This window comes from Passer montanus, unplaced genomic scaffold, assembly GCF_014805655.1.
Source record: "Passer montanus isolate IOZ18808 unplaced genomic scaffold, ASM1480565v1 scaffold6, whole genome shotgun sequence".
NCBI lineage: Eukaryota > Metazoa > Chordata > Aves > Passeriformes > Passeridae > Passer > Passer montanus.
Genome location: NW_024371037.1, coordinates 11,035,687 through 11,063,585, shown reverse-complemented (window position 1 = coordinate 11,063,585; position 27,899 = coordinate 11,035,687). Strand labels below are relative to the sequence as shown.

General features: G+C 38.7%; 1 long non-coding RNA gene across 1 annotated transcript; it reads left to right on the top strand.

Annotated features, from left to right (window-relative positions):
* Positions 1-10,080: 10,080 nt before the first annotated feature.
* On the top strand, positions 10,081-11,620 carry LOC120510787. Its single transcript, XR_005629589.1, has 3 exons — positions 10,081-10,189; positions 10,697-10,768; positions 11,170-11,620. It is a non-coding gene; the product is annotated as an uncharacterized LOC120510787 (long non-coding RNA).
* Positions 11,621-27,899: the final 16,279 nt, after the last annotated feature.

The window sequence follows — 27,899 nt, the reverse complement described above, 5'->3', positions numbered from 1 at the left end:
GCACAGGAAAAAGATTAAAAGTAGTTTTCATTAGGGTAAAGAAAACTTAGGATTAAAACTGCAAAAACTAGTTATGATTCTGATCACTTAGCTGTAGCTTCACAGAAATGGAATCACCATAAAGAGGCTTTGGATGAACTCACAAAAGCAATAGAAGTTTCATCTATCTAAAGGTACATCTGCAGCAGGATTTATGGTATATTCATTGCATAATAGCCTGCTTTTTTGTGGGGAGAAGAACATCCTGGGTTTAGTGAGCTGCTACATTTTCAATCAGTGAGTGTATCAGAAAAGTGTTTTTTTAAATATTTGTTGTCATGTTTCAGTCTTGTAGTTTTTTTATTACACTCAATTTATTCTACAGTGATTGGAATCTGTGTCATAGAATATAGCTACCATAGAGCAAAATTAGATCAGTGAATATAATAAACAATGCTGCATCTAGAGGCTCAGGTCAGACTGAGCTACAAGTAATCCATCTTCTGAATGGATTAAGTTATGCTTGCACATAGCATTAAGCATATTAAAAATTGAATTGTGAGATTTTTAAAAAAGAAAGTGAGGTATTTTAGTGACTAATGGAAAAGAGAGACTTAAGTTCCCTGTTTTTTTACCCACATAATTCTTATCATTAGGTTTTATCCTTAGTGGTCACTTTCTGAATTCATGGGTTACATTTTGATCCCTGCAATGCACCTGGAATTTTTAAAATTATGCATTTATAAATCTTTGTCTGCCACTAATGTCAGGTTGATCTTACAAGAGTCTGAGAGTGCTTAAAAATACTGTACAAGTACTGGGGGCACTCACTCCTTTCTGGGATTGAGTATTTTCAGTGAAATGATGTCTTTTCTCTTTGTGATCAGTCTACTAACATCAATAGAATTACACATGTGGAAATGGATTCCTGTTTTCATTTTCAGGCATTATCTGGGATGCTCTTACAGTTATTGATTAAACACACTTAAAGCAGTAGCACTGCCTTTGTACTTCTGTAATCTTATTAACTTTTTTTTTTCAAATTTTTTTCCCCTCCAAGGGAGTAAATTGATTTATATGAGCATGCTGTTAATATTATAACTACTTGTCTAGCCCCTTGGGTTCTAATGTTTTTTAAACACAGTGCAATTATGGGAAACATTATATTGGAATGACAATATAAATCATCCCCATAGGAGTCTGAGCAGTCTGGGGAGTTAATCGCAGAGAGCCCTGCTGAGGTAAATAAGAGCAGTAATTTGAAATAAATAAAAGACCAGTGGTGCTAATGTGGGTGTCTCCAGAATATCATTAAGTTTGTAATGGAATTGTTTACTTGCTGTAATGAGACTCATGTAGTGTAATGCTGCTGCTTAAATGATAACTTCATAGTTCATGATCCTGTCTCTTTCCTTCAGAGGTTGGCCATGTTTCCACATCTGTCCTCCAAACTCCAGCACTTGGCTGGAAAGCACATGTGAAATGTGTTGAGACCCTCTAGAACTCTGACTAAATTTAGTGGACATATATTGAAGTTCAGGTTCAAAAATTTTTCAATGTGGATAATATATTTTTTTAATTTTTTCTGTTTCTTACCATAATCAGAGTGTTAGAAAAGATATGGAAATTTGGTAATGAAAATAGTTTTATTTGCTGGTCATCCATATTCAGTAGTGGTGGTGTTTGGGTGCAAAAGGGGTCTTACACTGCTTTGTGCTTGAGCACAGTGTGAATTTGGCAGCTGGGCAGCCTGATGGTCTTCTTCTCTTGCAGTAGCTTCTTCACCAGTATTTAATTCCCATTTACACTTCCCATTTATACTCCAAGTTATTCTCCCTTCCTTGACATGCAGGGAAAGTAAAGTATGAGTTTAAAATGCAAAATGAAAACAGTTAATCTGAAAAGGGACTACTTTAGGGATTTTTCTCGATCTCTGTTTTTAACATGTACAAATGACATAGTAGAAAATACTTCAAAAATATTACTTTTTCATAGAAAATAAATTCCTTTAGAATAAATTCAGCAATATCATATGAATAAAATTATGGCAAAAAAATTAAACCAATATAGTTTTGAGTAGTAATTGATCTTCCACAATATTTCTTTTGTAGATGTTAGGGAACTTGTATGTAAAGCAACTTATACAAATCAAAGCATCCTCTGTTTATGCAAAAATGGATGTAAAATGTTCACTGCATAAACACAGCTTTTAGAACACATTGTTTGAAAATTTAGTGCTATTATCTTTTCAATAATTTCTGAACCAATCTTGGAGCAAGATTAGACTTGTGCAGTCTGTTACACAGATTTATGTGCTGCAAGTATAATATGGCACTACTTTTCAGTGACAGGAGTGCTCTCAGTAAAAGGTGTAAAAGTTTCTGGGGGAAATGCTTCTCATATTGGGGACTTCAGTGCATCTTCAACTTGGAATAAAGCAAACTTCATATTTGTAGAGGAAAACTTTTAGAAACTATCAAGGACGTGTTTCAAAAATTATAATATTGCATACTCATACTGTATTAAATGCTCTGATGTCAGTATGAAAAACTTATATTCATAAGAAAAGTGTCCACAGTTTATTTGTTACTCTCTGTTGCATATTCTGCATTGGCAATAAAAAATGGGAAAGAAGCAAAACATGATGCTAATGGCACTGTATACTTGAACTCTGCAAACCCTGTAAGTAATCATGGTACAAATAATACCATGTTTCACTTAAGACTGTGAAAATGTATAGGAATTTTAGTTTTGCTTCTCATGCTCTGTTTAAAAAAAAATGAAAACATAAGGTAAAATTAGGCTTTAGTTTTGGCACTGTATACTTGAACTCTGCAAACCCTGTAAGTAATCATGGTATAAATAATACCATGTTTCATTTAAGACCATGAAAATGTATAGGAATTTTACTTTTACTTCTCATGCTCTGTTTAAAAAAAATGAAAACATAAGGTGAAATTAGGCTTTAGTTCAGGCAATTTTCTAAGGTGCTGTTTATTCTGAACATAGCATAATGACCATGTATTATTCTGCTTTCCAAAAAGTCCCTTTCCAACAGAGTTTGTCCTTGCTCTGGAGACAGAAGATGTGGAAATGTAAGGCCCACCTATAAAAAACTTTTCAGTGGAACTGTTGAGATTCATAGTGCCAGTGCTGTATGAAGACCCCTTAGGTTTGTAAGACTTGCTCAGGCAATAGGCTGGTCTTCAAAGATTAACACTTGATCAACACTGACATCATGTGTATTAAAGCTGCCTGGGTGGACTCCTTGTTATTGTTAATCCCTCAAGGAGTCAGGAGTGATGGTTTTTGGAGTCTGGTATCTATAGCTTCTCCACATGCTCAAGCTTACTCAAGGAATCATCACTGTGTTGTTATAACTTTAATCCTGTGTGGTTGATAGTCTAGGTAAAATTTCATTTCTAGTCCCTTAGAAGGCCTTTCAACTGTCCAAGAAAAGTTACCAGTTTTTTGATAAGGAGGACTCCTCTAGTCCTAAAAAGGCATATTTCTCTGCTAAGTGGGAACTCATTTGATTGTATAGAGAGTAAAGAGCCTATCTGAAATGACCAGTCAGAAAAATCTTTGATCTCTTATGGTTTTTCTTGTTGGTCACTAGAAGTTTTCCTGCATTACAGCTCAGTCGGCATTTATATGTGATCCAAATAGCCGTCACAAAATATGAATATCAGGAGAAGTACCCCAAAATGAATACTGCATAAGACAGATCATCCACTTGGTATTTATTTATGAGATCGTTCAACCTCACAAGGGAATATGTATTTATTACTGCAAACATTATATGAATGCTGGCCAGACTGGTATCCTTCAAGAGGGGGGTGGTTGACTACTTTTCCTCCTTGGAACAGATCCTTGATGATGCTGAATTTCATCTTCTGGTTATCTGTTCTTTCCTGAAAGTTTCATACATTTATGTTGTCTTTCTTTGCCCCTTAAACTCCTAAGGATTCTTATCTCAGTAATCCTCTAGTTGTAGTTTTACCTTTCTTGTCTTGCCTGGCTTCACTCTGCAGATCCTCTCACTGCTCTTTCTCACATTGCAGTTTGCTCAGTGCTTAGAGCTGAGGTTACACACGGGGCTGTATTGGAGCTGGGCTTTAGAGCTGGAGTGCTTAGGGAGAGATAGAATTAAATACCAGTGCATTTATAGTCATTAACATTTTCCATACATATCAGTGTGCTAACATTCTCAACTCTACTCCCTACACACCATAGCTCTGATGCACTGAAGATTTTATTACACACTTTTTCAAGGGATGTGTTTTTGAATCATAAAACATGGTCCACTAAAATATTTAAATCCTTCCATATTTTTGAGAAAGCCTGGGTTTCTTTTCAGTGTAGCATTAAGGAGAAAGCATGCAACTGAATCACTTCTGCATTAAAAAGTGCAGCCTCTTAAGTGCAGCACTCCAACCAGATATCCAGACAACACTGCTGTTTTAAGAGGCTATCAGATGTGGAGACAATGAAGGAACAGGGTGAAACATCAGGAGCCTATTCCCAAAGGCCTATTTCTTTTCCCCTAGAAATTTTTGTTCTGTTATTTGTATTGAGAAACATTTCCAGGTAAATATAGAAGTACGTAGTGCTTTTATGGAAAATAAAGCAGAGTTCTACTTAGCACCTACACAAAGTGTGGGCTGGGAATTTTTTTATTGGTGTGGTTTTTTTACTAATATTACTATAATTTTATTATTGTTGTTATTAGAGGTTTTTCTTTATTTATTTTGTTTGGGGTTTTTTTTGGTTTTTTTTTTTTTTAGACTTGCTATACGGAAAAAATTGACAGGTGGGAAATTAAAGGCTTATAGCTGTGGATTTTCAGGACAGGTGGATTACATTTCCTAATCAATCTGTAAAATATAGTAAGTGTAAAACTTTACAAATAAAATCACTGCAGGCAAATTACCAAGTTTTGACTTTCAAAATCTGACATAGATCTTGGCATCTAAATTAATGCTTTTCAGGGATACTTACCAGAAATAATGAATTGCTAATTAGAAGGGATAGAGTTTTTTCTTAGCTCAATTGCAGAGAAAGATTTTTTTTCCTTGAATGTGTCAAATTGATTAAACTGAATGAAAACAGTTAAAGAATAATAACATCTTTTAGTTAGAAGCATGAGGAAGAAGTACTATAACCAGAGGAAAGGTTCAAAGCAGATTTTTTTTCCAAATACAGAGTATATTTGCATGTGTAGGTCAAAGGGTGAAATAACAGAGGAAAAAAATGTAAACTAATTGAAGTGCAAATGTAAATTCATTTCTGGTTGTTGTTTCTCTGAAGATTGTTTTGTGTTAGTTTATCTAAGCACTAACATTCAGGTAAGAGGAGGTTTTTGTTTTCATGAGCCTAAAACAGGCTTATCAAAATTTGGTGTTCCGAAGGAGAAAACAGCAGAATGACATAAGCAGTTTCATACAATTCCTTTCCTGAAATTTCCTCCACATTTTGCCGTCATGAAATATAAAAGAGAGTGAGGCTTTGTGCCATAATAACCCATGCCAGTATTTTCAGGTCAACAGACAGCTGTGTAGATATTAGGGGTCATTTTGTCTGGGAACCCAGACAAAATTCAAAATAGCTTTGATGTACCTGTGTTGGCATTTTTTAGTGTCCAGTATTAATGTACAAGTGAGGCCATTTTTAGGAAATTTTGATGCCACCATTTTGGTAACCCCTTTCAGGTATTTCCTGTAGGCTGCAGTCAGCTCCTCTCAGCCTTCCTCTCCTCCTTGTCAGCCTAAAAAAGGCTTTTCCCCACAACCTCTCTTCCCAGCCCATGTGTCCTCTGCCTCATGAGCCCTCTCGTGTACCTTCTCCAGTTATCTTCATTTTTTGCACAAGCCAGGTGGAACAAAGCTAGATCCACTATTCCACACATGCCTCACCAAGGCCAGGGAGATGCCACTTCTGCAGTTTGGTGTCCGTACTCCCCACAACGTGTGCATTTTTGCTTTCTATGAGTGCACTCTTATGGCTTGTGTACAGCCTGAGACCCACCATGATGATTCCAGAAGCTTTTCAGCAGGGTTGCTCTTCAGTCAGTTGGATTCCAGTTTGTCATGATGTCTCTGAGTTCTCTATCTCAGGTGCTGAATGGACTTTGGCTTGATCCCCAATGTCTCGTCAAACTGAAACTGATATTTTTGAGAAGATAATTTTTTCGCTTGGTGTCTGTAATAATGTAGAATTAATATGGTGTGGTACTTGAAAATTTGAAGTAATCTAGTGGCAAATAACTTTGTAGTAAGCATTTCCAAACAAAATCTTTGGCCAGAATTTTTCTCTAGGCTGTAATAATTTTATTGCAGTAGAATCTGGGAAGGTTCCCCTTGCAGAAATGGTGTAATGTAGTGATGAACAACACATACTTTAACTTTCTTTTGTCTAAGCTTGAAGATGCTATGCTTGAATTAGCCTTCCGTGTAATTTTATATCAGAGATAATAGAACCTATAAGAAATTTTGAAAAGAGCTGAATTGACTGAAGGGGTCCTAGGGTGAGATGCAGATTGATTAATAGTGACAGATGTTTGCAGATCCTTCAAGTTATTCTATATAAAATAAGCACATCTATATTCAGATTTGCAAATTAAATCTCTGTTCATTTCACATGGGTTTGACTACTTGGGAAGGAGGAGAGGAGAATAATAGTAACCTCCCTTTTTTTCTTTTTGAAATGTAACAATGTTGATTGAGTTACACCTTTACTGCTATGAAATGCTGTTTACCAGCTGGTAGGATGGTATGCCTAAGACTTAGCCTATTGCTCCTTTGTAGCCTGGTTACAACTTCACAAACTCATAGATGCAAACCCACAGCTGTTTAAGCCCATCAAATAAGTGATTTACAAGAAAAGCCATAATCAGTAGTATCAAGTATCTTGTCAATTATATTAGCAACATAAAATTAAAATGATGAATATCTGACAAGAGACTTTTTTAAGATACCACATTTGCATAATGTTTGTCTTTTCAAACTATAGAAAGCAACAAGACATCACAGAAGAGATATATCCATTATTCATGAATTTAAATAATCTGACTAGCATGTGGAAAATAAGACTGAATTACATTTAAAATTGTTAGTATTTTTTTTTAATATGGGCAATTATTGTTTGTTGTTTTTTAACTAATCCTGTTTCTTCAGTCTGATTCATTATATGCATCTGCAGTTAGAGAATTACATATCTTTTTATTAACTTCAGTAAAATTGACACCTTATATGACTCAGACTGCTGAAAGTAAACAATTCAGGCCGAATTGTCCTGTCACATCTGCTAGACAGATTAGACATAAACATCAGTCATGACAATTCAGGTTTACTGTAGTGCATGTGGCTTCTCCCTGTACTATAAGCATGGATGTTGACTGAGCTGCTTTTCAGAAATACAAGGGTTTCAAAAGGCAAAAGGAATTAGGAAGAAGAGTAATGTTATACTATTGCTCCATCTTGGTTCTGCAGGCAAGAACTGTTTCTTTGGTTTGCAGTCTGACCTGTTTCTCAGTGCAGGAAAAGTGACAAGACCTAATGATCTGTGGAGGAGACATAAACAAGCTCAGTAGGTATGGACCTGCTTACCCAGACAGCAAATGCAACAACTACATGAAAAAAATAATGCCTGAAATTTGGTTAGCTCAAAATGCTTGAATCTCTGTGGGTATTTTCTCTCTTTGCAGTGAAAAATTGCAATGAAGCAACTCTGTTCTGTCAGAGCAACAGCTCTAAAGTTGCAACTTGCATCTCTGAAATGCAGATGAGATTGTGTTGCATCAATTCTGAAGCTCCATCAATTCCCTCTCACAGCTGCCCCAGTGAGATGTTAGAACATCTCTTACTCTGTTCAGGCTTTTTATATACAAGTCTTATGTGTCTCACCTCAAACAAGATCCTTTTTTATTTCTGACCCTACAGCTTTATATTCTTAAAACATAATGGTGTACTTTGCAGACTGTTATCTAGTAACAGTCACACTGTAACTGGTAGTGGTGGTCTGAGATTGTAAGGAAACAAATGTTTATAGGTATAGGCAATATCTGTTAATTATTTTATTAGGTAGAACGTTCTGTAGAGCAATGAAGACTTTTCTGACATTGGTCTAAGCAAAACCAGGGATGCTGATAAAAGTGTGGATAAATACATAGTTAAAGGAGGAAAATATAATGATGATTAACATAAATTTATGGAAAATGGCATTGTTAGTTGCAAAACAGATTATTTCTTAACAATTTAATATTTTTATATCCTACCAAAGATAATTTTTAATCTTTGCTTTTACTGTTAATTAACTTTCTCATTGACCAAGCTCAATTTGATCTAGGAAAATGCAGAGATTCTAACCAGTGACATGATCACAGGTCTTAAAGACAACCTGGATAGGACAGAATCCTTTGGAACTCACTTTAGCTTTGTGGCCTGTTACAAACAGATTAGAGGTCAAGATTTTTATATCTAATACTGTTTAAATGTATATCTTACTGTGATAAATACTATTATGAAACAACCCTGTTCCATTATAATTTGAACTGCTTCTGTTATATTCACTAATAGAAGAAATTTTTTTTTTCCCCACAAATCTCTAACCTGAATAGCAGTTTTGTAGCTGCTGTCTGCTGATCTCATTATCCATGAAGAAACATACTTGAAAAAGAAAGAATAGGTATTTACTTTACAGAAATGAAGATGATTCACTATGTATTCCATGGCTAAAATAGTTTTCTGTTGCAATCCTCTATAGTATTATATAATGCAAGAGAAACAGGACTGCTCCAACATGAGGCACAAAGACATTTTGAATTCAGCTGGGGTTCCTCACGACTGCTGCAAATCAAAGAAAATTCAATGACAAGCACTTGGGGTTTATTACATTGGAATGGAAAACCTTAATGATTATATTTATAAAAAATACTGTATGTTATTTCTTGTACTTCTGAGAACAAGTGGGCAGAAACTTTCCTCCTTTGTATCATTATTTCTTGTCTCTCTACAGTATTTTTATTCTTCTCTGGTTCCAATTATTACAATCCTTTGGTTGTCTTCTTATACAGACGTCCTTCCCAACTTTGTTTTCCAATTGTTCTCCTGCCTGTCTTTGCATATTCATGTTCTTTGTGCTCTTTCACTTAGTGAGTCAAGATTAGTCTTATAGGGGACTAGCTCAGTGAGAGATAAAAAAAGTTGAAATACACTCTTCTCTCAGCATCTCTTTTGTTTCTAAGACTGCATTGATAACTGTCACACTGAACTGCACTGTTAATGTCAAGATTTCTTTTTGGTAAGATGTAAAGTTAGTTTAGAACTCACATTGCTCCCTCCTGCACACATTACCTTGCATTTGCCAAGGCTTAATGCAATCTGTTTGACGTGCAGATATACTCTCTGGGGTCCTCTGCTCCTCCTCCCCTTAACCTGCACTAACATGAGATTTCATTCTGCATTTCTCAGTTTACAAGAAATGAAGGCTGGAGCTCTTATTTTAAAGCAGGTTTAATGTTTCTGTAGGAAGTATGCTTATCTTTCATTTACTCTGTTTTGTAAAATCAAGTGGTTTTTCCAAGACTATATGTAGATTTTGGGCACTGATAAATGCTCATAACTTTACGTTTACTTAACAAAGTAATTTTCCCTGAAAGTAAGAAATGGATGTACTTCAGAATGCTCTTAGAAATGCATCAAGGAAAAAAATCATACTTTTTCAAAATGTCAAGTGTTTGAATTCATGTCTCAGGCCTCTCATTTCAGATCTTGGAGAAGAGTTTCTGATCCTCCCTTTCCCTGAAGAGGATTTGAACTCACAGGACAAAACTCCTGAAGAAGGGAATTTTTCCTCATTGAAGGAGTGCTTGGAATCCCTACTCAAAATTGTTCCACTTAAAAATGGAATACTTAAATATTTTTTGGTCCATAAGGACAGAATGTGTTTTATAAGGCAAGGCTTTGAGCTTAATATCCTTTGATTGGATTGTTTCACTGTCCTCTGTATCTCCTGCACTGGTGGAAATGTGGGGGTCTCTTGTTTTGACTGGCATTGCTGGATTTAAGTACATGTGCTTGATTTAAATTCCACTTTAGAGACCTACATTCTCTATGAAACAGGAGTTTAATGATTCCTGACATAGGCAACAGCTGAATGAGTGTTTAGGAATTTAAATTCTGAGCCTCAGCACTGAAGACACATAGTGGAGGTACTGAAATTCTACAATTCCACACGTCATGGTTTTTGGGCCTGTTTATAAACTTATATTGTTTTTTTCAATTTAGCTCAAGCATGTGATTTAATTAATTATCTTTAGATATTTTCATTCTTCTACCTAACTTCAAGTTTGAGACAGCTTTTGTGAACTCATATTCTCTCAGCATATAACGCCTCATATTTCAGATTTCCTGTCTCATTTCTATTTAAATCAGTGGCTATAGGAATAGGAATGTTCCCATGTTTTGTTTGAATTATAAGAATTTTTTTCTCTGATGTTAAAGAAGGAAAAAATTCCTTTGAACTCTTTTGGACCATTTGGGGCTTGCTGGCTTTCAAAGCTCTTAGAGCACTTGATTAAATGTTACTAGATTTACTCTTAGAAGTATCATCCTCTAACAGGAAGTATTTGTTATCTCACCATGGAATATGCTTCCTGCAGTTCAGGGTTAGGTAATAAATACTCCATTAATCTCATCATGCCTCTGTTTTCATTTAGATCCATCTGGTTAAAAATGAAAGGGGAGAATATGTTGACATGTGTGTGGTACAGTGCCAGCAGTCAGCTCAAGTAAGACGATCATAGAGCATTTTAAAAGAAAAAAATTCTGGATTATTGGCATGGATAATCTGGTGAAGATTTTAAGATTTTTTTTTTAATACTGTAGAATTGTAGCACTCTAAATAATTGCACTTTTTTGAGTCTATCCATTACCAGGAAAATAAAACAAGTTTCCTGCAGTAATATGTATCAGTTTTAGTTCTGGACTGGGAATATTTTATGCTTACTCACACACCAGTTTTAAATGAAATTTAATTAACCTAATTCCTTAAAAAATTGAGGATTTAGCCTGTGACATATTCATACTCTTGCAAAAGTAATGGTACAACTTATAACTCAAGTAAGGTGGAATATCAAAAGTTCTTCTGAAATTTCTCAGTACCAAATGGTTTTAAACATTTTCTATTTAGAAATTGAAGTGTCTGCTTTATACGCCTGATTCAACATGAGCTGAATGGGTTTCTGAAGCTCTTACACCTTGTTCCTGGAGTGGGAAGATCTCTGTTTCACCAGAAAATCCTTCCCTGGCTGAGACTGAAGGCAGTGTGACCGTGTGTTGAAGGCAGTGCACCTGTGAGAGGGCTTCGCTGAGATCTTCCTGCGTAGCATTTGCAAGATATGTCACGCCCTAACTCACATCTCTATCAATATTTGCACTCCTAAAATGAGATGACTGCCTGGGAGAACAGACTGGGGTGCTACAGAGCTGGGAGCAGTCAGCATCCTCTGGGAGGTGCTGGTGCTTTACATTATTCCCAGACTGTATGTTGTGGGACCTATCCTCCTCAGGAGGCACTGAATGCTGTTTATTCACGCACAATCTGGGGAAGCCGAGCAGTCTTGAAAAATTGGTCTCAAAAGCATTATACTCATTATATCCAAAGCATTAAAAAATTATAATTTTCTCTTTTTATTTCACTTCTATTTGTGGCATTGTTACAGTATTTAGAATTGCTACTAATAAAAAAAAAAAAAAGCCAAAGCAGAATGTTTGCAAAATTTTCTCTTTTTATTTCACTTCTATTTGTGGCATTGTTACAGTATTTAGAATTGCTGCTAATAAAAAAAATAAGCCAAAGCAGAATGTTTGCAAATTTCCCTTTTTGGTAGAAAATGGAAGACTTTTAACCAAAACTTCCAGAATCTTTAACTGAATGTAACTGTTCCTGTGACATGGATATCCATCTATGATGACACTAGTCAAGAAAATCATCCCACTCACTTATTTTTATCCAAGCCTAGATGCACATACTTCATTTTTAATAGGCAAAGTTATGCTCATAATGCAGCAAAATCATGATCCTCTATTCATGCAGAGAACAAGTAATGTAAACAAAACAGATTTACAAAGGCTGCATCACATTTTTCTTGTCAACATATCACATGCTTAGTGGCTATTTAAAGTTTGCTAAAAAGAAATATTATTGTAGCACCAGACTATTTTATTTTAATTTTCTCAGTGTAAATAACTCAGATAACTATTTTGGCTACTCAGTGACCTCCTTCTGTACACTCCCTGCTCTTGCTCTGGAGATCTCTGTCTGCTCCAGATGGAATATATCCCTGACATTATAAAGCTTCTATTGTCCTTTCTTCACAGACTAGAAATCAGTTTTCTTTATGTGGCAAACCTGTAGTAAATGACAAATAAAAGAAACAAAGGTTAAATTGAATTTTGGCATAGCTACCTTTTCCATGCTTTTGCGAATACTCATAAAAAATTAACAGACCTCAAATAATTTCAGGTATTTAGCTTCTTTTAAAGCAGCAGTAAAATTTATAGTAAAAGGATTTTATCTCAGTACTATTAAGTTTCAGGCTTTAATTTGTAGCATCACAATGGTCTTGGATATCACAATGAGAAGTTAAATCTGGCTGCCTTAAGCATTCCACCAGGATATGTCCTGAAGGTGCACACACAACCTTGTACTCATCCTCACCTGTCCCAGACAGGATCCCAGAAATACAGATGGGAATTTTTAAACTACATTGAAACAATTTTGGACAGAATCCCAAGTCAGCCCGCACTCGTTTTGAAAATGCAGCCAGAGAAGGGGATCTTAACACAGTAGGTCCGTGCTAGGTTTGTTTAGAATAAGAAGGTAAAATTTCATGTCTAATTTATTTCAACTGATGGTATTTGAATTCTTAACTTTAGCCACCAAAACATGTGACCTAGTTTTCAGAGATTCTGCAGGCACGAGAAAACATCTTTAAAATGCATTAATCTTTTTTTGGTCAGTATAATCCAGTTTGTTGCTGTAATGCAGAGACTTGTCACACTCCTGTTTTCTACATTGCTTCTTCCATTTTTATTGTGGCCTCAGCTGTGTCTGTTCCAGCAACTGAAGGATTGCATTTCATGGGTAATATCTGTAAATCTTTGACATTTTAGCAGCTGTTGCAGAGGCACACCTGAAGCAGAGCATCTTAACCTTCCAAGAGGTTAAGTCACCATAATAGGTAATCTGTGTATTCATGAATAAGTTTTCAACTTCATCTGCAGATCACATTACAGTGCTGACTGCTAGAATGAAGCTGGCATGCCCTTCAAATGCAAAGAGTGGTTTTTTTGGAAGTCTATATCACATACATGTACTCAAGACGAGCTTGAAATCTACCATATCCTGTACTTAGGTGGAATGGCACTTGTGAATACAGGCAGCAGTTCTCAGATTCATTTTCCATTTCATAAAACAGGACTTTTTAGTGCTAGTGAGTGAAGATCCCATCTTTTGTGAAAATGAGAACTGAAAATCATTAATTTATTTATATCCCAAATATTCTTAGTTACTCAACACTTATTCTAGCCAGAGCAAAACACCTTGTGCAGTTCTGAGGGACTTGCATGTAGAGCTTAATTCTCTCTTTAGATATTGGAGGAGGTCTCTTGGGTCAATAAAATGTGGCCTTGTGAAGTTTCCATTTGACAATGACACAGAGTGGTCACTGAACTGCAACACCATCCGGCTTATGTAACGTTCATGCTTCTCATGGACAGAAATAATTCAAAGTGCTGAAATTAGAAAGAACTGTTGGAGGAAACTGTCTGTCTCTCTCTTCCTTTTACTTAAAGGAAATACCCTATGAAATATCTGTTTTATATGAGTTACAAGTCAGATAATTCAAAAAGAAACTACCTGTTAATGTTTCCCATGGGCAGAGTCTACAAGATCAAACGCTGGGGAAGAGAAAACCTGGGGTTGCAATGAAGAGAAAGACAAATTATGGGAAAAGGTTAAGTGTTGGGACAACTCTGGGAGAATGACCAGGTGTGTAAAACTGGAGAAATAGGAGGAACTGGATTTGTAGGGAATAGAGGTCTGTTGCCTCTTCCTGTGTACCAGGATCTTGAAAGAACCAAGATCATGAGGCTGTGAACCTGGTGTCCTTCTGTGAGACCTGACATTAGACCTCTTACCTTAACTTACCCTCTGATCACCTCGGTCTCCATGTCCCAGACTCTGCCTTGAGCAAGCTGAGGAAGGCATTAGACACCACAAAGCAACCTTCAACTTTTGCCAGCTACTTTTTGTTTTGTCAGTAAAGAATAATGCTGGCAGGCTCCAGCTTCCTGCTTCCTTTGCAGGTGCTCAGCACAGCAGCAGCCAGCTGGGGGGGCAGAGGGCAGGGGGCTGCTGCTGAGTTCTGGGGGCTGCTCTGGGCTCTCCTGAGCTGGGCCTGTGATACTGCATTACTCACTCTGTAAAATCTGAGGGTACCTGCTTTGCTTTGGCAAAGTCATTCCACTGGATACCATTAACAACCACACAAATGTCCCTTGAAGATTACTTTACAAAACAATTCAAGAAAGTGGTATATAGAATGAATGTTTTAAAATATCTATTTTCCTGTGACACTGCAACATTTTGGATTAGATGACAAATCCAAAGGAAAAGATGTCTTCACAAGGGTATTTATTTCACATTAAGTTCAGCTACTGCTCATAAAAGAAGCCACAGTGAACTAAAAATGCAAACCAAATGGAGTATGCTGACTGCCAAGACAGTGTTTGTTCCTTGGTTTGTTTTGAAGCTACTTTCAGTTCACTGCTTCTTGATGTAGTACAGCAAAGATAAGCCTTAATGCATGGCAGCCCTTCTGTTGTGCTTCACAACAGGATCAAGTAGTCCTTTTGCCTTCAGGCCTTATCCAGCTGTGGAGAAAACTGTGGGCACTTTTACCTGCACATCATGGGCTTCAGCAGCAGCAGAATACAACAGTGGCACTCCAGCATTGGGTCAGCCAGCAAGGGTCAGACTTCTGTGACTTTGGGGAAGAAGAGAAGGTTCCAAACAGACTTGTGAAGTATCCCATGAAGGGGTACCTGAACCAAAAGGCATCTGGGTTAGCCCATTTTATTAACCAGAGAGGTAAAACAAAATTGAAGAATCTCCAAAGAACAAGCAGCAGGCTTCATGAGTAGCAAAATCAAAAAGAAATCAGTTACCTGCAGATTTGAATCTCCTAGCTGGACCCTCTGATGATTTGATGACACTGGCCATGTTTTACACTACGGCAACAGGATATTCAGGATGTAACCAGCACCCAGAGTTCCCCTCCATCCCCTCTGCATTCTACTTCCTGTAGGAACCTAACATCTCTAACTTGATAAAACAATTTCAAGCGTCGTTGCCATAGGAAGCTGAGCAAACTCCAGATGTCCAGCATTTTATTGTTGTTTTGACAAACTAGGTGGTATTTCATCAGAGAACAGCCCACAGTGAGCCTCTCTCAGCTGCTGACAAAGCCAGACCCTCAGAGCTTCTTGTGCACAGGGCTGATGAGAGAGAGGACCAAGATCAGACTGCATCATCACCCAACCTACCTGCCCCAAGAGTGTTTTTATTATGTCACTTGCTAGATTTAGCAAGTGAAAGCAATTTTATGGATCAGCCTAGAAACAAAGAGACTTTTAAAGCAGTTTGATTCACTTTTTTCATTAGGTTGTTGAGATGACACCTATGACAGATGACTTAGAATTATGCCACAGTGATAGAGCATTTAATTGCCTAACAAGGCAATTCTACAAGGGAATCCTACAGAGGTTATTGTAACTGGTGAATGAGCTTTGTACCTATCTGCAGGATACACCGAAGGTACACCTGTAACACTGCCAGGCAGCATTCCCTTCTCATCTGCTCTGCTACATCAAGACATATCCTTTCATGCCAGCAGCATTCTGTGAGGGAATCAATCTGCCTGTGTCTCACTGAGTTTCCATTTGTCTTGAACAAGTACATCTGTGCTTTCTAACACTAGATACAGTCTGCAAGTGGAAACCACCAACAATTGTTAGCTTATTTCCTGCAGACATTCAAAGCATGAAATTTCTTCCATGGCCTTCCCAAGTACTCCCCTGCCAACATCCTCTGAAAGCTCTTCTTCCCTTTCCTGCTGCAGGGATGGGAGCTATTTCTGCTGATGGTCAGCTTTTCTTGATCAATGGCCCACAACAAAACTTCACCCACCTGCCCCCACTGGCCATATGCCACAGGAGCACACAGAGGACTCCTGACCATGTGGTGGCTTACTTGTGGTAAACAAAGTGGGGAAGAAAATTTTCTTTCCTGTCTAGGGAAGATACAAACTTCTCTTAACTAAGGGTGTGGAACACTGTATCTTTTAGTCATCCAAATAAGAAGTTGATGTTAGTCTGCCTGCTTTTCACAGTAATGCAACATGAGCCAATTTTCAAGCACAATTTTCTCCTTTGCAATTTTGAACAAGGCAAGAGGAATCTAAGGAGGAAGAGATTGAACCCCACATAGTAAGTAGCTAAAGTCCAGTGGTGGGCCACGAAGTAGATAAGGAGACTGGGACAACTCTCCTATGGGGACAGGCTAAGGAAGCTGGGGCTGTTCAGCCTGGAGAAGGTTGCATGGACACCTCACAGCACCTTCCAATACCTGAAGGGGACCTACAGGGAAGCCAGAGAAGGACTCTTATCAGGAGCTGAAGTAATACAGGGAATAATGGGATCCCACTGAAAGAGGGGAAATTGAGATTAGAAATATATGAAAGAAATTCTTTACTGTGAGAGTGCTGAGGCACTGGAACAGGTCACCCAGAGTAGTAGTGGATGCCCCATTCCTGGCAGCGTTCAAGGCCATGCTGGATGGATCACTGACAACCTGGTCTGGTGAGAGGCACCCCAGTCCAAAGCAGAGGAACTGGAACCAGATGATCTTTAAGGTCCCCTTCAACCCAAGCCACTCCATGATTCCAAGCTGTTGACAGCAAATGTTTTCAAGGTTGTTTTCAGGATCTTGCAAGGTAGGAAAGAAAAAGATGAGGGTTTAGCCATCTTACAACTGAAGAAAATCTCACCATAAACAAACAGGCTTAGAAAAACAAGATGAGTGAGCATCACTGCTTCATTTTCTAAAATGAAGAAGGATTTTTCATCCGTATAATTGAAAAAAGTTCTATAAAAACATAACTTTCAGCCAAAGAAGTTGTCTTCTCATATTCAGCAATTTTCATGAAATATCTAAAGTATTTTAAAGACTCCCTGAAGTTTTAATAAAATATAGATGCCAGTGTATAATGAAAATAATTATAATCTCAGTAAAATATGTTCTAAGTTGGGCATACTCCAAGACAACACATGCCCAGTTTTCATGAAATTGTATGCTGCATTTCATGAATTCTTCAGACCCCATATTTTACAATATTCATTATGTTTCATAGCAATATTAATGACATTTAATAGCAATGTGCATACGACATTAAAGAATAAAAAAACCCCATAAAAGCCACAAGCTTAATAAGTCACAGTAATATAAATTATCTCCCAATCTGCAAGAAAACAGACATCTTCCTTCATTTTTCTTATATTTTGTTAAAGGCAGACTAGCAACATTTTGTAGTAGATTCACAAAATAAATCTTAAATTCTCACCAGCTGTTCATAGGCTGGCCATTCAGAATTACAGAAAGCATGAAGACAGCACTGCTGCAGCTTCACTGGAATTTATTTAAAATTATTAATTATTAAAAATAATCCCTTTTCATCATAGCAGCGATCTGAAAGCCTTGATCAGAGACAGCATAAAGTTCTTATGGAGAGAGCAACTTTCTAGCTGGTCACAATTCTACCTTTATACCTTCAAGTATATAACCTTAGCACTAAAGTCTGTTAAATAGAAGTCCCCACCTTACAACTTGCCTTCTGGTTATCTAAATTCATACTTCATCCTTACCTTGCAGCTAATTAGACATTAAGTCATCGGCCACTCAGGACAAGGCTTTGTTGATCAGGGAAGTGGAGGATAAGGTGGGTCTTTAGAGGGAAAGTTGTCCATTGTAGCAATTAATGAAGCTGAGGGAAGAAGCAGGTGCTTTACAGCACAGGGCATTAATGCTCACAAACATATCACTGCACTAAGCAACCCTTTGGAGTAAGGGACTCCACGAAAACACAGACACAATGGAACAGCAAGGAGGAGTAAACAATGTTCTTTAATTGCTTCCAGTCTTTTGAAATCATATCATGTCCTGCCTGCACCACCTGAATCTTCTTTACATCAGCAGAGGCCAGTCCCACCCCCAGGCAGCAAGTAACCTGCTGAGGCCCGAGTGCTGGCTGATGAGCACAAGCAGCAGGTTTCTGGGTGGTGTGAGTGACTGGCTTTTGCAGAGCTCAGGAGCCAGGTATTGGTGTGCTGCTTCCCCAGCTTTGCTGGCTTTTTATTATATCTCTAGAAACACGATCTGTCCCATTAGGAGGCTCTTCAGTTGGGACAGGTGTAAGGAAACACACCCACCCTGCATCCTAAGAAATTGTTTCTCCCTCATTTTGTCCTTTTTTCTCTCTTTTAAATGTTTAGTTATACTCATCTGTCAATGCCTGTGGATAGCAATACAGTACAAAACATATCAGTTAATGTGTGCAACTACTCATGAGTAACAATACTCTACCTGTAATGTTAAAACACTGAGGCAGTACACTTTGCTGCTGCAGGGATGTGTTGTATTTGCTGGGCAATGGGGAGAGACATTGGGATTCTTTCTGGAGTTTATTCTGTTACTTAGGGAAAGTCTTCTAATGGCAGTTTTGTAAGAACCTAGCTTAGAACTTGTCTCACTATGACTAAATAAATAGAGATAAAGAAGTGTTTTGGTTTAATTGTTTGGTTACTCCTTAGAGGAAAATACTTGTCAGGAGAGGCCTTAAAGTATTCTATTCTCATTCCTACCAGGCCAGTGAGTGGCCATCTTCAGCTTCTTCACAGGCAAAAAGCATTTGGGCTGGGCAGTTTTCAGGATATTTCATGTAAGCACCTGGAGCAACTGAATCCCACCGTTTTTCTCTTGTCTGTGTAGGAATGAGAGGTGTTATGTTGGCATTTGTGATTCAGACTCCAGCACTGACCACTTTCTCTATCAGTCACAGAACTGCTTCAATATATAAATATTTAATAGTAGTGTTAAATATTTCCAGACATGACAAAGCTGAAGTAAAATATACTGAAGTGACCTGCTTTTTTAGTGTGTGTAGTGGCTGAGAGAGACAATTCACATGCTTACTACTTGGAGAAGGGTAGAACAAACTGACAATCACATGCAGGAAAAAGAAGAGTTGGCATACAGTGCCAGTAATGCCTGGAAAACACAAAACACTGCTGACAGTAGGATGTTCCTGTGAAGCCATTTGGTGCCAGCTCATTAGAGTGCTTTGGCAAGGATATTTGGCATAAAATAGATCTTATTTAGAATTAGGGATTCTACTGCCTTGCTCTTGGCATGAAATTAACTTGTAAATTAAGCTGTCTTGTAATATAATGACATTGCCTGGTATCATGAATCATTTTAGAATTAGAGAAATTGATCTGAATAAGAAATTAAGGATTGCTAAGAAGTGGAGAAACACATACAGCTGACATTGAGGGCTGGTAGGCATAGGGCAGCGAAGAATGCATTGCTCACTGCCCCAGCACTGCAGAGCTGCTTCTAAGCCTGTGGTCAGCACCTGGGTCCTGGTTTGCAAATGTTTTCACTTCCTCCAGGGGTTGCTTCAGCAATTATCCTTTCCTCAGATTCAATTTCTTTAAAAACTTTTCTTCTACATTGGATGTCTCAGGTGGGTTAATATTAAAATTTTATACTTGCCAGCGGCTTACTTTTCAATTAGCAAAAGTTTGAAAAGTCTGGGTTAGGGTGGAAGAAGTTTTAAATACAGGGAGAAGGGGCTGGGCAGGTGATACCTCTCTAAATGCTTGATGAAGTAGAGAGCTCTGTTCTTGTTTTCCATATTCTGTACAGGGCAAAACCCTCACGGGGATGGTTGTGCTCTTTTGGAGTAACTCTCTAAGTATAAGTTTGGCTCATTTCCCAAAGCAAATTCAATACTTAAAAATCACCCCCAACAAAAACCATGAAAAAGAAGCCTGAAACAGTCTTTGGAGTTACTGTCCTTCTTACGATAAATTGATATGTGCTCAGTCTGATCAGCTCATTTCTCTCAACATTCTTCAAACTCACAAAATTACAAGTGGAGAGAACTTTCTTGGTGTTTCCTGGCAAATATTTTCTCTCAGATCAAAGGCACCACCCAGTCCTCTGAAGAAAGCTAAGTCAGGGAGCACTACAGCACTTTTCCTCCAGCCTGAGAATATGGAAACATAGTATGTTTTTCTGCATGCGTTGTGCATTATCATTCATGAGTATCTTTGTGAAGGCAAGTTTTGAGTCACGTGCTGTGTCACACTACAGGGAAGAAGAATATCAATTACACAGCATGCTTAATCATGAGAGGAAATAGACGTGACTAACTGATTATGCAAATGCTAATTCAAAATAAAATTATGAGCTCTTCCTGATGTGCAAAATGCCACTGGTGAAAAACATTTTAATATCTTAGTGCTGGACTTCAGAAGAGTGTGGTTTACGAAGGGAAAAGAGAAAAATGTAATTTAATTTCTTCTTGCATTGTATTATTCTTGTTGGTATTTTTCTGGTTTGGAAAAGTATAGCTGATATGAAGCTTTTAAAGCATATTTTGACATTTAAAATGCAGCTTCCCGTGCTTGCATTCATGCATGGTTTCCTGAGATGAAGGCTGGTAAGTAAATACTCACTGCTAGTTTCCCTGTGAGCACCACGAGGCTGTACAGGATGGGATTTTGTTGTACACAAGTACCAGCTGCTTCTGGAATTTTACACCCCCTTGCCCTACTAAAGCAACAACTGTTTGGCAAGGAGACAGGAACTTTCTTTTCTACCCCAAACTTGGTATTTACAGCTTATCCCCGGAGGTGTGGGTGGTCACAGTTCACTTCCTGAGGCTGCTCAGTGAGAGCAGCACCTCCCTCCTGCTGTCACAGCAATCTGGTGGAGCACCTTCCCCAGTCCTCACGGCTGCCCCACCCAGGAAGGTGACATGCTCTACTCAGGAGCATCACACTCTCCCGAGTGGGGAAACCTTATCCCAAGAATCTTAAAATACTGTTGAATTTAGCTGGAGTGTTGGCAATCAAGGCCAGTTTCCAATGCCCTCAGTGAGTACTGGAACCTATTACTGAGTTAAATAGCAAAGTCTCTTACCCCTCTTAGCAGCTCTCGTACAGAGCTTGTGTTTGGAGGTCTTATCTAATCATATCTACAACCTTGAGCTTTACAAGCAGATTGTGTCCAGCTGACTCTGGAGGCAAGGTGCCCACCAAAAGCCACTCTATTCAGGGTTCATCAACTTTGTCCTGCCTTGCTGATGTCCTCGGGGACCCTTGCACACCTTGCCTTCCTGAAATGCTGGGTGTGGGCAGCACTGCACCATCAAACCATGTGCTGATAGCAGCTGGGAGCTCTGGGACAGGTCCCCCCTTCTCCTGGAGGGGGGGAAATGGCCAGCTGTGCTTCTCCACAGGGCAGCTCTTCTCTAGCCCTGAAGGTGCAGCCTTGTGTGCAATGCATGTGATGCTGTACACAGCTCAGGTCCAGGAAGAGGACGTTGCTGTACACTATGGAAACCCAAATGGAGGGCTTAAAGTGGAGTTGAATTTCTTTGGTGTCAAAATAACATTTGGTGGAAAAGTGCTAGCTGGGTCCTACTACATATCCCACAAAATCAGGGGATTTTGAAGTATGTTATGTCTCCTTTTGACTTGACAATAAATAATCCAGTGTTTCTTAGACAGTACAACCTGCAGGCAGAAGCATTGATGTGGGTGTCCAGAGCTTTACAGATACGGAATTCTTGCATGACAGCACTGGGATGCTTCACACAGCCGCCTGCAAGCTCAGTGGTTACTCTGCTGGTGCCATTCTCATTATGGTTTTGTCTGAGTAGGGTTTGGGGTAAATCTGTGATAACTTGAATAAGAGCTGTATCTAAGCCATGCATTCAAACTGGGGATTTCTGCTGTGGGAAATATTACCACATAAATAAATGAGAATTGAAAGATGGATGAACTGGAATGAGCTGTGAACTGACATCTCTCTGACTGGTTTTGACTTATTTTCTTTTTGTGGTCTAAAGTTGAGTGGCTCATAAATTCTGAAGACATAAAAACTCTTAACTAACTCAACTAAAACCATCCTAGGTTCACTGGAAATACAAAGAGCAGTAACTAACTAAAAAATAAGAGAGAAGCGAATGAGTTCTCTCCTCAAAGTGCTGCTTTTGGGTATTTACTTCAGTTTTAACATTAGAGATTAAACCAGCACACAAACACATTTTGGGTATTTAGGGTCACAGAGTGACTGCCCTACAACCTCATATGGGCCTAGAGATGAAAACATTTTACTGATGGATCTTAAAGATCCTGGGATCCCCAAACAGATACCTGCTAGTGCATCTCAGTTGTGAGGTGACACGTGGTAGACACCATTTGGCGAGCACCAAGCAGTGTGCTGGTCTTGGGGGCTGTTTCATCCTTTGCTCACTGTGGAGACAGGAGGGCAGCAGGTTTTCTAGGGGGAAGGACAATGTAAACTGAGAGCAGCTGCACTGGAACTGGTCAGAGCCCCATCCAGCCCAGCACCATGTTTCTCAGAGCAACCAAAACAGGACGAGCTTTAAGAATGGTTCAAAGGGTCCTGATCTTAGGTTACCAGCTTTGTGTCTCAGAGCCCAGGGTACAGCTCCCATGAATCTGTCCCACATCTCTCAAATCAATACAAGCATCTGCACCATCCTCTGGCAGGATTCGTAATTTAATTCTATTAAGGTTATTTAGTGAACAGCTGGGTAAAAAAGTTGGAAAATGAACAATAGGAACAACACTCCAGCTGCAACTTGACATCCAGCATCATACGATGACCAACAAAACTTCTCTCCAAGGTGTGCATAAGTGAGAGCTGTTTACTTTTCTCTGGCAACAGTTCATTGTGCAATTGTAAGTAGCAACATCCCAGCTGCCATAAATTTCTTTTGTTTCCTCAAAAGAGCCACAGGGCACCTGACACACAGCAATGAATTGCAGAAAAATACTAGTGTTTCTGATGGTTTGGGTTCTGGTATTTTTTGCCCCCTTCACAGAAATTGTCTCTAAATAACACAGTTTTGTAATATCCAAGTGGCATTTTGGAGCAGATGTTCAGGAGCCCCACACTTACTAAACTTAAGTCTAGCATCCCCGAATTGCTTGCTCCAAAGTGAAGATGCCTGAAAGACTCCCTACATCTATTACAAGTCTCCAACAGCTAATCCTGATCTTTATGTACACATTTTTGTACATCCAAGAGCAGGCTGGTCCAAAAACTTTCTTCTTGTCTGTGGGTGGTACCAACCTGTTCTGGCTTGTTCAGACAAGGGCAAGCTCCTGAGTGGCCCCAGCCCACTGTGTCCTTTCGTATTTGTAGCTGAGGTAGGCTGCACATCCACCATCTGAATCCTTCCTGGTACTCATCTTAGTATTATACAGCTTTATCTCTTTTTACACACCTATGCCAAACAAGCAGCAATAACAAAATACTTAAACTGCCTGATTAGAGCAGTCTTGTGGTGTGTCTGGATGCAAGACAAGGAGGATGCTGTTCCTTTATAGGGCTCTCTTCCTAGCCCTGCCTTCTGTCCTTCTCCAGTTCACATGCCTTGTCCATGTATGACAGCACTGTATTCTGTCTCCATTCATCAAATCTCTTACCACAACATGCTCAGTCTTTAAAAAATTTAGTTGGTGAGCCATTTTTCTTATTAGAAACCTGGTTCTAATTCAGGCTGGAAAGTACCACGTTTCCTCATACAGAGAAACTTCTGGAGATTTACCTGAAAGTAAAATGAAACAGAGGCATAAACCTGGCTAAAGTGGTTTGAGCTACCTTCCTCACAAGCCATGGCAGAAGATGGAGCCTCCTTAAGTGCTGCAGCAGACATTTCATGCACAAACATCACTGGGGGAATGTGCCCAAGATCAGGTAACATCCACTATATTGCCTTGTACTATAAAAGCCCCACTGCTCAGCCAGCTGTAGCAGTGCAGCCGTACCTCTTTCAGGCACTGTATTCCACAGATAATAATTTTTAGAAGCCAACTTCAGAATGTTAAATGGTGCCAGGACATGAGCCCAGAATGGAAATTTGCCTGTCCATCTTGTCAGTTTATTAGGATGGGCCATGTAATACTTCTGGTGTGAGGTACACAGGTTGCCTCCAAAAGAAACTAAACTGATCAGTCCTGAAGCCTTTCTAGGTCCATGATTCCCGTTCTGCTGGCCACAGCACTGAACAAGACCCATCTGATAATACTACTTTTTCTCTTGGCTTTTTGTTTTCTTGATTCTCAACTTCCTTTTCTTTGGCCCCTTCCTTTCTTCCTAAGAAAAGAAGTAAGCTTTGTCTAAGGATAAAAATCTGTCTACTCTTTTGCAAGGCAGAAGAAATCTTTAGGGCTTTCAGCTATAAAAATCTAATTTGTCAGTTTCTCCCCCCTCCCTTCCCCATCTCTCTTAATGGATCTCTTATGCATTTATAATGTATTCAGTACCACAGTATCTAGGGACCTTATAAAGAATTTATAGAGCAAACATTTTTTTTGCAAAAAGTTTCTACTTCTCTTCTGGCTATTGCCAATCTGAATCTGTTCTCTTTGATTTGCATAGGAAGCCAAGTTGCCTGTTTTATACTCTTGACACAGACTATCTTAGAGTATTCTGGCTTTGCATTTGGGATAGTAAAGCCAGGTTCACTGGGATTTGTTTTAGCAGTTATTAACTACAGAACTGTCTGTAATAAGCAGAGCTGGCTGCTTTTGTCCATCAGCATCAGCACTGCCATGTCCTTAGCTCTGTGCAGAGTGGTATCTGAGGTAAGAGCCCAAAATGTTTCACTACACCTTGAAGTGACTATATAATTACTCCATAGAGAAAATAATTCCATGCTGGCAAGGAGTGAAATTTTAAATTTCTGTGTCACTAGCTGGAGCTAGTAAGGAGCTGGATGCTGCAGGCACCTCTAGGGAATATCTTCCTCCTCAGTATCCTAAAGATTTCAACTGCTGCTTGCAGGATGATCAACCCCTCACAAATATCTAAGGTGTGTGCCTATGATTGTGTGAGGAAGTCAAACTCCTTCAAGGCCTGAGTATGTAAAGGTGAGCTCTGTAATACCGAGGGCCTTTACTGATCCAGCTTTCTAGTCTCTATTATAATCCAACAGTAACAGTTTGATTTTGACTTCACAAAGCCAACAGACACCAGCTGAGGGCAGTGCTGGTGCAGCAGGTAACACTGATCAATGCCTTGGTGCCTTTCTTGCTCCAAATCAACGGCTGAAATTTTTGCTACACCTGTTTTCCAATAATAATGTATCTGTGTAACAATACCTAAGGAGAAACATTCTTTCAACATTGACAGAGCTATTTGTTTTTATGTCCTATGTAACCAAAAACAATTAGCAAAACTCCCAAACCCTATGCCATGGATGGAGACATATCTTGGGTTGTCTGACTCCATCCAAAGAGCCTTAGAATTATCTGCAGGGCAGCACCGAGGGTGAGCTGTGCTGTTCTCTAGGGCTAGCTCTGGATTTGTGACTGAACAGAAAGGATTTACACAAGTTCAGTAAGAAAAGAACACTGATTAGGAAACTGCAAAATTAATGAATTAAATCACACAGTACAACAGCCAAAATTAAACTCCTTCTGTTAAAAAAAATGCCAACCCACCAAAAGGTGCCACTAAATCACCCTTGTACTCAGCCAGCCAACGTGCCAGAAGAACTGGCCATGCCTTCTTGGCAGCTCTGGACACTGGATTACCACTGAGATACCCACCACCCTTATCACTGCACCACTCTGCTCCACTGCCCACCAAAGTCTTCACTTAACAAGTCCAGGCTTAAGAATGCTGGGACTGTCCCATGAACACCAAGTGCAGGAACCTCCCCAGCAATTTCTGTGAGAAACAGATTTGTCCTCCTCACCATTCTGCAGCAAAAGTTTCCTTCTACTTCCTCTCCCAGGCTTGATCTCACACAGGAACCCTCCACGAACTTGATCTTACTGGAGATAAGAAATTTGACTAACTACAAGTACTCATGTAGTCTTCAATTATATCTCTATAAAATTATGCCTTCAAGTATAAACAGCATTTTTACTAGCTTGTTGAATAAGTGATAAAAAAGACAAGGTGAAAGGCATTAATAATTTAAGTTAGTATTTCTCATTTCTACTAAATTATTAAAATAAAAATATTCCTGGAGTATTTTCAAAATACTCTATTTTCTGTAAACTCTGTTGCAATTTCTAGTTATAAAAAATCTCCTGTGAAGCAAGCTGTATAGCAAACCTCATGTAATTCAAAAGGGAGCACAGAAATCTGGAAAGTGATCAAGACATAAACAAAAAGATGAAATGGAAATGAGCATCCAAAACAGCAAAATATATTTAAGTAGTATCACAAATACACTCAAAAAATCTATTTGCATATCTAAAAACCGTGTATTCAGTAAAAATCCTCCCACAAAAGGTATTTATAAACAAGAAAATGGATCTGATTTTGTTGTCTACTGCTGGCAACAGAGGTGCTTTACCTCTAACAAAGCATTAACTATGCTTTTACAAAATACACAAAATTATTTTGGGAAAAAACGTGTATTCAGTAAAAATCCTCCCACAAAAGGTATTTATAAACAAGAAAATGGATCTGATTTTGTTGTCTACTGCTGGCAACAGAGGTGCTTTACCGCTAACAAAGCATTAAATACACAAAATTATTTTGGGAAAAACTTGAACTGAAGACTGGAAAACAACTACAAGGCATACAAAGCATAAGGAACTGCAAATACATCACTCTAGTAGTGCAAAAATGAAGAATATTTTCCCCCCCCCCCCCCCCCCCCCCAATACTTGTTCAGAGAAAAATACCACTGTGAATATGCAATTTGAACCCCTTTAAAAGATTGACATTTGTAGGACTCAGTGCATTTGCATGTTTCAGCAAGGCTGGTGCTATACAGGAGGTAAATGAAACAAAGTCAACATAAAATCATGCTGGGACACAAGTTTATAACAAACTTTATAGCAAAATGTCTGAATATACAGTACAGAAACAAACCTTGCAAAAATGTTTCTCTCTATCCAGAAATTTGTACATGTTACCACTAAACAACATGTACGTAACTGATAGCATATGCAACATTCTTTGGAATTAGATTGAAATTTCCTTCAAGCCCTGTCTTTCATACAGGAATAGCAGAAGGATAACTCCTCACTTGGATTACAGGAGCTCCCAGTGTTTGTCCCTCAGGCACATGTCTGAGGCTGGGCAGAAACCTGTGGAGAGATATAAGCACCAGGAGCTGGAGAAAAATTCCACCTGGGAATGTGGGTCACTGTAGGATGCCTTGATAGAAGTCAGTGCAGAAGTGAAGAACTGATGAAGTTGAATTCCTCATCATCCATAGCCCTGGTTTGATAGTGTTTGAAACACGACAGTCTCTTTGTCCAAAAAGGCCTCATAATTGGAACAGCTGTAAACATTTCTTTTAAAGTTAGCATTTTCACCATGCCTTTGCAGTAACAAAATCAGAAGTAGGAACATCTTAGCTCATGTTAGAACTACTTCAAATTCAGAAAACCAGAGGTCTATAATTGAGAAAATAGAAACAAATCTGCAAGCACAATTAATTTTGCAAATAGTATTTTTGCTCTCTTTTTCAGCTCTTTATCTGCCTTTCAGCAAACAGCTAAATAACACCC